The 11,671-nt window shown below is 44.6% G+C and overlaps 1 long non-coding RNA gene across 1 annotated transcript in view; it reads left to right on the forward strand.

Moving 5' to 3' along the window:
• Nucleotides 1-11,145, forward strand: part of LOC140898586 (uncharacterized) — a 39,307-nt gene extending 28,162 nt beyond the window's left edge. Inside the window, exons 3-4 of the long non-coding RNA XR_012155033.1 lie at nt 7,956-8,111; nt 10,566-11,145. This is a non-coding gene — a long non-coding RNA (uncharacterized lncRNA). The remainder of the gene's footprint in view (nt 1-7,955; nt 8,112-10,565) is intronic.
• The last annotated feature ends 526 nt before the right edge of the window (nt 11,146-11,671 follow it).

Genomic DNA, 11,671 nt, shown 5'->3' on the forward strand with positions numbered 1-11,671 from the left:
AAGGTCATACAGATCTTCTTGAATGATATTCTGGTCCTCCTCTGTATTGGCAATACCTCCCAACTTTGCGTAATCTGCAAATTTTATTAGCGCACTCCCACTTTTTGTGCCAAGGTGAATAATAAAAACGTTACATAAGATTGGTCCCAAGACTGATTCCTGATCCCGAAATTCTCTCATGAATAGATGTGTTTTCAGGACTCGACACAGTCACACTTTACTATCTGGTACCTTTTGTCCTTTAAAATGGTAAGTCTCTTTCTTTCTTCTTACATTGAGCTGTGTGATTTGATGACAGGCAGATAGCATTAAAAATACCCTTGTAGGTAAATTTTGGCGAGGTAGATTCCATCTTTGGCACAGTAAACCCATTACTACTAGTAATAAATCACCATATATTTGCCCATCCTCTTAGAAGCCTGAGAAAAAATGCCCTCAGTGTCTACTACAGCTGCCAATGGAAAGGAAAGTAGCAGGAAGGCCTCTACTCTGGTTCTGCTGCATTGCACTGGGGAGATCTCCCCCGGGCCAGTTATCAATGGCTTTAGGGTCAGATTACGCCAACAAACAGTCACGTCCCATTGGAGGATCTGTCCCTTTATCTCTAAGGACTGTTTTTAGGCTCCAGTTAGGTTGCAGAAATATAAGCAGTGTTGGATTCCAAACAGCTATTTCCTCAATTAGCTAAGCAGCTTTGTGGAAAATAGAACAGGGAATGACATGAAATACTTTGATCAGGCTTTTCATTTACTAATGGAAGGGAAGAGAACAGGATGGGCAGGAACCCATTCAGTATTATACAGATGGCTGGCTGCTCAGAAGTAGTCAATATTGAAGTGGGAGGGAAGTAACAGAAACACATTTTGTGTGTGCGTGTACGTGAGGCTGAGGGCAGAGGGATAATATTCTTATCCATAGTACAACGCTAATGTCCCTGTTCATCTCCTCCTCCAGCAGGCCCTGCCAGCTCTTAGTTACAAAATGTGTCACTGAATTGCATTGGAGAGGAGAGATTTACCAAGTGACTTGCACTATAGTAAGTCAATGATAAAATCCCTCTTCTAACATTTCTCTTGGTACCTTGCACAAATTGTTACTTTCTAAATGGCTATTACCATGCAAGCAGTTACCCTCGAATTATCATTGAATAAGGCACAATAATACTTGGATGTTATGTCTCCAAAAATCCAGCTGGTTATTCAGAGAGTATGGCAGTCGTTTGGGGACAGAAACTAGGGGGTCAAAATTTAACTCTAAGGTATGTCATTGCCCCCATATACACACCCCTGCACAGCACTGTTGGCCTAACTGGAGCTGACCCCTGCAAATACAGAAGTCGAACTATGCCTATGCATGTGTCTCAGGAAACCCCTCAATGATCAGCCACATTTTACAGATGGGGAACTGAAGCAAAGCAGGACGTCAGAGAGGAACCGAACATGAGTTTCCCAAGTCTCAGGCAAGCTCCTTAACTGCTGGACCCTCAATCCTCTCTTACTTGCCACTTTCTCCTACCTGAAGTAATCCACCATTTTAAAGTCATTCGCTCTGTTTTCCAAAATATTGTCACTTCAGTTCATTTAGGGTTAGTTCAATTTGGACAGTGTCTATCCACAGAGATGTAAAGGAGAATGAGAATACCCCATGCATCCCTATATGATAAGGTTGGACGTATTCTTGAAGGTTTCATCACAACATAATCTTTAATTAAAGATTAATCTTTCATTTCTAGAGACTCCAGGACAATCCTGGAGGGTTGGCAACCCGCTATGTGATTTACCTGGCTGTTGCCTTCACTGCCCAGGGTGCTGTACACCCACTTACCCCACCTTAGAGCAGGTGGGTGGAGGATCCTTTGCTGAACCCTCTGTCAAATCTGGTTTACTGTCACCAGGAATTTAGGTCCTAGAGGAAAGCGGGAGAGACTGCAGCATTTTGTGGCATGCAAAGTGGGACACACATGTCATCGGTGTGCGATATGCCAGCCAGCCAAGCTATAACTGCAGGGGGGAAATCTTCAATTCGCTGTGTCCTATTCCTCATGTGCCATAGGTGCCCAAAATACAGCTAGAAAACCATGTTGCGGATGGAGCCCAGGAGGATGTAATGGCTCTTCACACATGGTGTTCCATAGACACATGTCCCTAGCTGCATCCATTTGTAAGAGATGATGGCAAGTCAATTTTCTTCAGTATGAAAGCTGGGCCTTTTGGTCATTTCCATGTCTTGGTGTGAGTAACATGAATTCAGCGTCCAGTGATTTTATGAGCCATAGCAGCAGAATTACAGCTTTCAGGCTATGCCAGCCTAATTTCACGGGGTCTGGAACGATATGCCCTCCAGGGAATTACTCCAGCCAGCGTCCTGGACTTCCAATGTTTGCTTCCTGACCTTTGCATTAGCGCATTGTACATGTATCCATCCATCCACCCGGAATCTTCTCATCTGAGGTGCCTCAGTTACTTCACCTAACCAAGGGGAATATTTTTCCACCTGACCCGAGGCATCTGTATTTGTGATAAATGAGCAAAAATTTCACCTTTCTAATCCATTTTGATACATCCAAGTTTGTGCAGCATGACCCAGCTGTAGCAATTCATTGCATTGTTTCGGGATTGTGATCAATTCCTTGTCAATGTTCAACGATCACGTCTCTAGAAATAACGTGATCTTTTTCTTTTTGCCTTGTGACTCCCTGAAATAAAACTTACACACACAAAATTGCCCATTCTCAAAACTCCACTGAGGTTATTAACATCAGTGTGGCAGGCAGGGTGTTTGAAATCCCCACTTGCAGTCTTTGAATATCATTCCTAGCTGTTATTCATATTATGGTGGCTCCAATAGATTTCATCCAAGACTGGGACTCCTTTGTGCTAGGCACTCTACATGTGCTAGTTAGAGGGTACGTCTACACTGCAAAAAAATCCACGTCAGTGAATCTCAGAGCCCAGGTCAACTGACTGGCACTCAGGCTACGGGGCTCAAAATAGCAGTGTCGATATTCCCACTGAGGCTGAAGCATCGCTCTGAAACCCAAGGAAGGAGGAGGGTCTCAGAGCCTTGGCTCCCTCCCAAACAGGAACATCTATACTGCTATATTTAGCCCCATAGCATGAGCACAAGTCAGTTGACCTAGGCTTTAAGACCCGCTGCTGTGAGGCTTTTTTCTGCATGTAGACGTACCCAGAGTGCCCTAAAAAGCAGGCAGTCTAAATAGAGAAGCCTGACAAAGAGCGAGAGAAAAGAAGTATTCTCTTCCATCTAGGAAGAAAAAGTAGGACACAGGCCAATGCTGGAAGTTGAAGCTACTCGAACTCAGATCGGAAATAAGGGACACATTCTGAATGGTGAAGGTAATTAACCATTGGAACAGTTTACCAAGAATGGTGGTGGATTCTCCATCACTGACACTTTTAAAATCAAGATTGGATGTTTTTTCTAAAAGATCTGCTGTAGGAATTATTTTGGGGAAGTTCTCTGGCCTGTGTTCACAGGAGGTCAGACTAGATGATCATAATGGTTCCTTCTGGACTTGGAATCTATTGAGTTTGGTGGTGCTTTAAACTCAGGCTAACTGGCCTGACAGGGGTTACAGGTCAGAGGCTACAAGTAGAAGGACCTGCACCTAGGAAGCAATTGGGCAGTATATTTACATTCATGAAAAACAGGCTCTCAACCAGACTTGGTTGAAAATGCTTCAATGGCCATTTGGGGTGAGATCTAGTCCCACAGACAGAAGGTTAGCCTGTTACGTTTAGTCTCTAGTGTTATGGTTTTGGTTTAATTGTAACCCTGTTGAGTCCATTATCCTTTCTCACTTTCTCTTGAGTCCCCCATCTTTGAAAATAAACTTACCGTTGTTTTCACTATAAAAGTATCTCAGTGCTGTGTTATACAAGGTGCTGATCCTGAGCTGAATCATTCAGGCTGGCTTAGACACTGTTTCTTTGGAGACAGAAGACCTGATATTTCTGTGAATGTTCAGTGGATAAGGGGATTAGGCACAGGGGTGCCTAAGCAGAGCCCAGAGAAGAGTGTTTGGGTGACTGGCAGGCCAGTGGTCAGGGAGCTGACACCCAGTTAAGCACAAGCAGCAAGTGTCTCACTGGAGGCCAAGAGTGACAAGGTGAAATTCAGTCTGCAGGGAAGATGTCCCCAAAGTGACTTGCCCAAAGTCAGACAGGATGACTTGTGCCACCGCCAGGACTCCCGAGTCCCACTCCAGTCCTTTAACTACAAGCTCCTCCTTCTCTGAGGACGACTCATTTATCCTATATTATTGCTACTGTGTGGCTGCTCTCCACCCGATGGCTCTGGCGGGAGGGTTTCATACAAGGTACACAGGGATTATGGCCGGAGTTGTGCCTTTAATCACACTGTAAATGGTCAGTACAGCCACTATAAGCATCTTGAAAGGAGAACGCCAAGAACATTTTAAAATTATTTTTACTATCATTTTTATACAGCCCTCCATGTTAAATCTTTCCCATACAGCTTTGCCCTCCCTCCACATTGGCCAGGCATTGGTTCCCCCCTACTTCACCCCCCTCCCCCCACCCCAACGGCTGTGTTTTCAAAAACGTGAAATTAACATGGGGCACTTTCTACTCATTTTTAGTTGTCCGCATCGGTATAGTCAACATCGCTGTTTGCGTAACTCTGGGGGAAAAGGTTCATTATTAATTAACTTGTGCCCCTGTGCTGGCTCTGCAGAAAACAAAACACTGTGGATCCTACACACGCAGTAGTTGTTGTCTTTTCTAAATCAACTCACAGTAACAGACTATAGACAGATGGGGCTTGGATTCTGATCTCTCACCATTTTTATGCTGCTGGAACTCCATGGGGCCTGATTCTCCACTGGCTTACATCCCACGTGCTCATTAGCACTGACACAAATAGAGGGGAGAATGCTATCATATTGATTTAGAAGTGTTTTACACCTTTCAAACGACTACACCAGGAGGCAGTGGAGAACCAGACCCACCGACATCAGTGGAATTTCTCCTGACTTACACTAGTGTATGTGAGACGAGAGTGAGGCCCTTAAAACTGGAGGACATTTAGGAACTCTGAGCAACCCTGAATTCTGTATTGTCAAAGGTCTGGTTGAGCATCCCTCTCTTGGCCAGGCATCAGACTGCTGTGAGGGGATCCAGATGCTGGATCTCAAGTGTTCTAAGCCTCAGGAATCTGAACGAGCCCAGGCACTGTCCTTGTCTTGGGGTCCCTAGGCACACGCTTGAGGTGCAGGTCATCAATCGAGCTCCAAGAGCTTAGATCACTTGGTCCTCTGCCCAGCCCCTGGACCCAGCATTGGCTTCTCACGCTCTCCCCGTAGTTTAAACACACCCCGTACCAGAACTCCACTCAAAAGTGTGAGCTTTCTGGTTTGCCTCTTCAAGAGGGCACACGACAAGTGTAGCACATAACACACAGAAACACTTTACACTGGATTCTAACGCAGCTTTTTTCTTTGCTGAAGCACAAAAAATAGCCAGACAGCACAGATCGCATAGAACACAGCAAACGTTCTGAATGGAAGGCCCCTCCCTCTAGCTTCCCTTCCCTCAGGAATCTTTAGGGGATCATCTGTGTTCAGGTAGGCAGGGATCCCCTCTGTGTCATCAGGCTCCTGCAGCAGCTTCCCTCATCTTGAGCTGGTGAAAATGGCCAAAGGCCCCAAATATAACCTTCTAGCCCCTCTGTCAGGTGACCGCCAGATCAGCCTCAACAGGTGATCACAGACCAGGTAACTTCATTGCCTGGCAACCCCTCTCTTGACAGACCAGTTCTGAGTGGGAGCCTGCCTACTGTTGCGGATATTTGTATTTGAATACAGGGCCATCTCGAGTTAATGACCCTCTTATAGCCAGCTCTTCATCACTGTGCCTTGGCATTTCAGTCCAACATGGAGGCAAACGAAGACAACTCACCTGCACATTCAAAATGGAGCTCAAGGTCTGAGAAAAACACATACGGTGAGTTCACAAGCTCACACGGAGTTCATAGCCTGTGTAGACAGACTCCCCAAATTGTCACGCATACGAATCATTGCGGCTGACTGGGCATTTTTTTCTAATGGTGGGCATAACCATAATTTGCATTTGGAAAAAGCCACCAGCTCTCTCCTGGGATCAATGCAGTTCCAGGAACAAAGTGCCCTCAAACACAGCACAGTGCGCACTGCAAATTAGGACACATGAAAGTCAGGGACGGAGAACTTTTCAAACGTTCACAGTTTTTCAGACAGCAGAGACTGTATCTGTGTTGCAAGGAGCTTAAAAAATACCTCATTTTGGTCAAAACACTCTCCCTGGGAAGGTTCAGTAGAGCAGGACAGATGATGAGTGCAAGCTGCAGAAAACCCAAGCTACCCTTTCCACATTGTAATCCAAACAAATCCATTTAATTGCCACTTATCTCATCCCCAGCCCATGGCTCTACCAAGAGAAGACGGGTCTAGTGAGTGTGGTCTATGTGACTAGCAGAGCCTGACTGCAGGGGTTAAAAAGTCAGCAAAAACACACCCTGGGAGAATTCCTGATCCCATTGGAGACAATGACAAAACTCCCATGGTCATCAATGGGACCAATATTTCACTTATTCCGTTTACTCTCAGAACACCGAATCAACACAGCACAGGTTACTGTCTGACCTCAGCTACAGTGCGGGAGGGAAAGGGGGTTCTTTAAAAACGGAATACTTTGTTACCACCCAATATATAGTGAAATTGTCCACTGTATTTGCAGTATTTTCCATTCTAAGAATGCGCAACACTGAAAACCCCACCACCGCCCTTTCTCCCATGCTGCCCCTCACACTTGGAATGAGCTCCCCGTAGACATCCGCAAGACTACCTCACTGTCCTCATTCAAATCCCTCCTTCAGACTCTCCTTTGCTATGAGGCCTACATTAAACTTAAGAATTAGGCCACAGGTGTGCTGAGCCCACTTCTTATCATGCTGACCAATCCAGTCCCCTTGTTTCCTTCCTGTCTCTTGTCTTATACCTAGATTGTAAACCCTTTGGGGGAAGGGACTTCCTTTTGGTCTGTGTTTATATAGCGCCTGGCACAGCGATAGCCTGGTCTATGGTACTCTGAGGTGCTCTGGTAGTAGTAATAAATACTTTGAGTGATACCTGTTTAAGTCATACAATCTAGAGCACTGTGTGGACTATGAGGACATCCCGTGCAACAGAGAGGATGCTGTCATGTTTTGGCATGTTTTTGTTTGGGTACATATAAACGTGTAGGCAATAACTACATCTAAGGGTATGTTTACACTGCACTTGGGACACGTGATTGCAGCATGTGCAGACATACCCTAGCTAGCTTTGATCAAGCGACCTCGCTACAAATAGCAGTGTAGCTGTGGCAGCATGGGTGAGCCACCCAAGTACATCCCAATGGTCCCGGATGGGATGGGATTGCACTTAGATAACAGGCCCATGTTGCCACCTATGCCACAGTGGCTAAACTGCTATTTTTTGTGAGCTAGCTCGGTTATGCTTATATATGTTGCAATCATTCCTCCTGATAGCTAAGCACCATTCTAAGGGGATGTCTGCAGAGAGATTCCAGCAGGACAGACTTTATCTGCTGAGATCTTCCACATCAAATGCAGCTAGCCTCACATTTAACAATAAGTATTTTTCCAAGAGCTTGCTGCTTATACAAAACTTGTAACACGACTTGCAATAGGGCCATCTGGTGAGTCCCAGCAATGGTACAGGTTGGTGGGAGAGAGATTTCTATAATGGAGAGAGAAGGCTTAACCAGAAATTAATATATTGCTGTGGCAAAACTAGAGATGCAATAAAGCTAGTGGGTGAAATTTGTTGTTGATGTAAATGAACACTACATTTACTGTGTCTCACCCTTAACAAGGACCTGGGCCAGTTACTTCCATATTTGTGATACTTTGTCAAACCAATTGTCTGTCTACAGGTCGTGGTCGTGGTCCTTTCCATATGTGATGGGTGCTCTCTAGCCAGAGAATTCCAGAAGATCCTACAGCTCCGGGATGTCGGTTCTGATGAGCAGCCCGATAAAATGAATAACTGAGAGCCACTCTTGGCCCTAGGGATTCCTAGCATGCCTGAGGTGAGGACAAAGAGACACTGCAGTGCCTGGAAGAAGCAGCAGACAGAGAAGCAGTTTGGCTGGAAATTTTGGGCATGGCCTGTTGCTGCAGCCTTGAAGTGAAGTGCTCAGATACTTTGATGGTGAGGGCCATCTAAGTACACAGAACGATAGATTGGATTAGATTAGATAAGGCTGCATGTGTGCAAATGTTGTTTCTGCTTTTGTTAATCCATCTCTATTCAATGTCACTGGAACTGGGTTCAGTAGCAGGATCTACTGGCCTGGGACAACTTTCTTGGCAGCTGAAAGGACATGATCCATTAAATCTGCCTCGACCAACCTTGTCGGTGATCTGAGTCTGCATTCGCCAACTCAGTGAATAAGTCATCACAACGGCATAACATGACCTGGTGGTCGTAAGCAGGGATAGTAAATATCTACAAGCCTGCAATTTGCTAGCCATCACATTTACGTGGATGGTTTGGCAGTTCTAAAATTACAGTGCAAGCAGGAGCTGAAGGTTTTACAGGAGAAGTTATTATTGTCAGTGTTTTATGGAGAAAATAACCCTGAAGAATGTATTTTGAGGTAGCAGTTTAGACAGGACCATGATAACATCATAAACCATAAGAGGAAAACTTGAGCCTTTGATAAATGTCAGGGAAAAATATGAGTGAATTACTACCGTCTATCCCTTCCTGGTCATTTGTTGTCCTAAAGGGTGTGTGTGGGGGGTGTGTGCGTGTGTGTGTGTAAATATAGGTTTTAGTAGCATTCTACATGTGAAAAATGTCTGGTAGGTGTAATGTTAAAGAAGAATGAAATTCAACAAATGTGTATAAAATACCAATGAGCGAATGCAGCTATTTAACAAAATCATTGTACAGATGAACACCAGTTCCACAAGGGGGGGGGGAGGGGGGAGTCCAGACTTCTTAGGCCATGGCTGCACTATGAGCGAGGGGCATAATTCCCTGACTTGCATACACATACTTGCAGTAGCTTGGCGGGAGCTAGCAGGAGCATACAAAGCAGTTTAGCCATTATAGCACCGGCAGTCTGTCTATTGTCTAAATTACACTGGCTAATAATGTCCTCACAGGGCCAGTACAGTAGCCAGGGACTGGAGGAGTATAAGGAAGCCATGGTCACAACCTCTTTCCTCAGACAATTCCCCCTAGTTTAGCAGCAGGGAGTGATGTGTGGGTACTCTCTCTCTACATCACCTCTGAGGATCCCATGGCCAGCTATGCTGGGCGTAGGGCCACTTGGCATGAGTGGGGTGGGGGCAAAGTAACCATGCTGCACTGCAAGGGAGAAGTTGGGCCTATTCGACTGTTTTTAGGAAGATTGCAATGACACAGTTTGTAATGTTTATATAGGAGCACTTAATTAGCAAAGCCTTTCACGTGCTATGTAATGTAGGCTTTCATTTCGTATACGTGAACACCAAAGCCGACTGAGTTCTGACCATCCCGTGCAAGTACTTAGGACTTCGTCATCTTCAGGGATTTGTTTTAACCATACTCTGAAGATATTCCAAAGTCATTAGGCAGAGAGACACCTAAAAAAGGCCATGGACAGGACTGTCAGCATCACATCAAACCCTATGCATGTAACAACAATACCTAGCTTTTATATAGCATTGTTCACCAGTAGATCTCAAAGCGCCTTACAATGCAGGTCAAATATCATTCCCATTTTACAGATGGAGGAAAAAGGGGGCAACCAGGATTTTTCAAACTAGCAAATAGGGCTTGATCGAAAGCCTATCTGAACTCAATGAAAAGAATTCCATGGACTTTTTGGATCAGGCTCTTAGCAAACTGGGTGACAATGAAAAACCATGACCTTGGATAACCTTTCCACTCTGCCCCTTTATGTTTTGTTCTCTACTATGTCTAGCAACTGAAGGCAGGATGGTTTTACAAAGTTACAAAAATTTAATGCCAGTTCCAAGTACAGGATTTCCCCCCATATAGTGAAAAATGACTGGTGTGAGTTTCCTTACAATTGGGTGGCTTTGGGTAGCTGTATGGAACCTTCTTCTAAGTGTTTCTTTCATACTTGGGTCATATGACTTCTGCATTTGTCTAATACATCAGTCCCCAGTAGGAAAGAGCCCAAGAGGAACTCACTCCATGATGCTCACTGACGATGACTCTGTGCTGTAACGCGTGCTGTTGCAGATTTAAGCCTCTGAGCTTTTTACTTGGCTCAAATTAGAACAAATTGCAGCCGGGACCCAATTCAAACTGGGTACCAAAGGTTAAACACCAGCAAATGAAAAGATACCTTTCTTTGAGCAAGCATGGCTAGGAAATGCCCATACGGCTATTTATCCCAAGTATAATGGAGTAGCAGCCTGCACTTTGCCTATCATACACACTGACCCTCCTTGGAAATAAAATCCAGTCATACAGAGAAGTTAGCATTACAATCAAGTCTTGTTTTGTTTCCTTTGTTTCACAGATAACATCGATTGCTCACCTAGATAGCCTCCTGCATCAATGTGTTTTTCAACTTGGCCTCTCTTGCACTTCAGTGTTACCCTCTTTTGTCTCTGTACTGTACTCGTCCAACTTTGTTTCTGTGCCTCTAAATAATTCACGCTTGTGCTGTCAAGAGCCGAACACTGTGAGCTGTTAAACAAAACTACAGCCCCAAAAGCGCCGATCAGCGTGGAGAAGAGAAGTCAACAGGGAGCTCTGCAGCAAGGACGCACGGCAGGCAACCCAAGTCCTCACCAAGGTCAAGTGCAACATATTGATTTTATTTGACACTATATTGTGCAAAGCCTTCTCGGGGCATAGCCAGCTTTTTAAAAAATGGGCTTTGTATTTGGTTTGAGAGACATTGATACAAATATTTTTAAAACACTTTGCCAAATCAAAGTGATATATTTTTATGGGCATGTACACACACACAAAACATACAGGCATGTCATAAGTTGCTTTTTTCATCCCTCTCACCCACTAAGCCACCTCCTCCAGGATTTCTAATGATTACAATAACCTTATTTATTTATTTATAATAATAAATAATTTTTACAGTTACATCATAATATTGCCCAGAGGCCCCAGTTAGGATCAAGGCCCCTTTGTGCCAGGCGCCGTAGGAACACGTAAAACAAATGTGAATAGTAGAATATTTCTAACATTCCAAACCTTTTTGAACAGCTTCCATTTATTTAAAAAAAAAATCAAGCTGCCATAGAAATGTTTCCTTCTTGCCTGAAATGAGGGCTTCTCTCCTCTACAAACAGTTACAAGTATCTAAGTACAAAGGGGGAGGAATATTCAGTCCTGCTTCAGTGGCAGGTCTATGTTCTGACACTCTAGGGCTAGAAATGGGCAATTCTCTCTCTCTGAAGCTTGTTCTCTTACATGCCCTGAATAGGGTGCACATTTCCCAAACTGTTCCTTTAAAAACCTGATGGAAACAGTTCTACAAAATCCCAGTTGCGCGAGGTCGATCAGCTAAACCCAAGGATCAGATTCTCATCTGGTGTGAACTGGCAGAGATCTACTGAGCTCAGTGGCACCGTGACGGTTCACACCAGCTGAGGGTCTAGACCA

Source organism: Lepidochelys kempii, chromosome 15 (genome assembly GCF_965140265.1).
Source record: "Lepidochelys kempii isolate rLepKem1 chromosome 15, rLepKem1.hap2, whole genome shotgun sequence".
Taxonomy (NCBI): domain Eukaryota; kingdom Metazoa; phylum Chordata; order Testudines; family Cheloniidae; genus Lepidochelys; species Lepidochelys kempii.